Source organism: Cavia porcellus, unplaced genomic scaffold, assembly GCF_034190915.1.
Source record: "Cavia porcellus strain 051 isolate PalLab524CR breed Dunkin Hartley unplaced genomic scaffold, mCavPor4.1 scaffold_29, whole genome shotgun sequence".
Lineage (NCBI taxonomy): Eukaryota > Metazoa > Chordata > Mammalia > Rodentia > Caviidae > Cavia > Cavia porcellus.
The window spans coordinates 30,327,782-30,329,572 of record NW_026947512.1 but is presented as its reverse complement, the minus strand read 5'-3'; positions in this window follow the sequence as shown (position 1 = coordinate 30,329,572).

Sequence of the window (1,791 nt, the reverse complement as noted above, 5' to 3'; positions counted from 1 at the left end):
TATTCAATTATACTATTCTGATGATACAGCCAATTCTATTGAAGATAACAAGAGACAACACAGGAACTATGGTAGAACTCCTTGTAAAACGGTCTTATATGTCTTTTTCATTTCATGTGTTTATAGGAGTATGTTTTGTTTTGTCTTGCTTTGTTTTGTTTCTCCCTCTAACATAGAAAGGATAGAAATACATGTTAAGACTCATGCATGTGTAGAATCTATAAACAGTTTATGAGAACTGATTTTATGACACATGATGAAATGAACAGATACTCTGAAGAAAAAGAGACACTAAAGTACCCAGTGCTGATCCTGGAGAGTCATAATGTGAAACCCAGCAATAGTACTAGTCTTTGTTCAGAGTGATATTAGACTGCTTGGGTTTGTTCAATCTCAACATAATTGAAGATATGGATAGCTGCAAGTATGTGTTTGTGTATAGGATTGATAACCATATTTCTAAGTTTTTGATGGATAGTTGAACAGAACTGCTTGTAGTCTCACTACTTGAATCCCCACTTTATATGCTCCACTTTAGTATCTTGAGTAACTTTTGTAAGAGGACAATCTGTAAACATTAACTAGTGATTTCTTGCTGTTTATTTTTTTCTTTGAAAATATGTATTATTTGTGCCCATTTTCTGTTTTGTTTAGTCTTTCTTTAAATAAAAATGTTTAAAAAGACACTGCAGTACCCAGTGCTGATCTCAGAGTGTCATGATGTGAAATCCAGCAATACTATTATTCTTTTTTTTTTCACTTTTTTTTTTTTCACTTTTCATCGGTACCAGGGATCGAATTCATGACTGCCTGCTTGCAAAGCAGGTACTTACGCTGCTGAGCTAAATTGCCAGCCCCAATACTATTATTCTTTATTCAGAATGACTTTAGCCTGCTTTAGTTTGTTTAATCCCAACATAAATGAAGATATGGATAACTGCATGTATGTTTAAGTGCATAGGATTGACAATCATATTACTAAGTTTTTGTTGAACAGAACTATTTGCAGTCTTGCTGTTTGAATTCCCACTTTATATGTTCCACTTTTGTATCTTGAACAACTATTTGTAAAAGGACAGTATGTAAACATTAACTAGTGATTTCTTACTGTTTATTTTTTCTCTGAACATATTTATTATTTCTATCCATTTTGTGTTTTATTTAGTCTTTCTTTAAATAAAATTTTTTTTAAAAGATAAGCATCTTTGACAACCCACTCAGAACCCCTTCTCTCTGTCAGACAGAAGCTTTCTTTCTCTCAGTATATTCTGCTTTTAAAATCCGTTGTTCCTAAAATTCATTCTTCAATTTTAGGGAACACAAATGAACATATAATAGGTTAAGAGTTTTATTCCTCTATAATATCATAACCAGCAGGCCAAAATGAAACTTTGAGTTAGTTTCTCCAAAATTGTTCAAGCCTAGGGCATAAATTTCTACCTCGTCTTCTCAGCTGAGGTTAGAGACAGAATATGCAGATGCTGGTCCCAGGAGGTGAGATCCAGTTTCCTTTCCACAGAGAAGGGAGAGAGAAGAAAAAGTACACCTGGAGTTGTCTATTGTCCTACTGTATTCCTTTTCCCTTCTGTCCCTTATTATCAAAGACAGTGTGTACCTGGACACAGCAAAATGGTGGTTCATTGTTATATGATTCCCTTCCATTTCCTCAGAACTAGCTTTGGACAAACCCTTTTCACCATAACTGTCCTCCCATGGTTTTCTGGCAGCAGGGAGCAAACAGGTCCTGGTTACATGAGAACCGGGAAACAGGGAGAAAGGATTCTGTGTGTT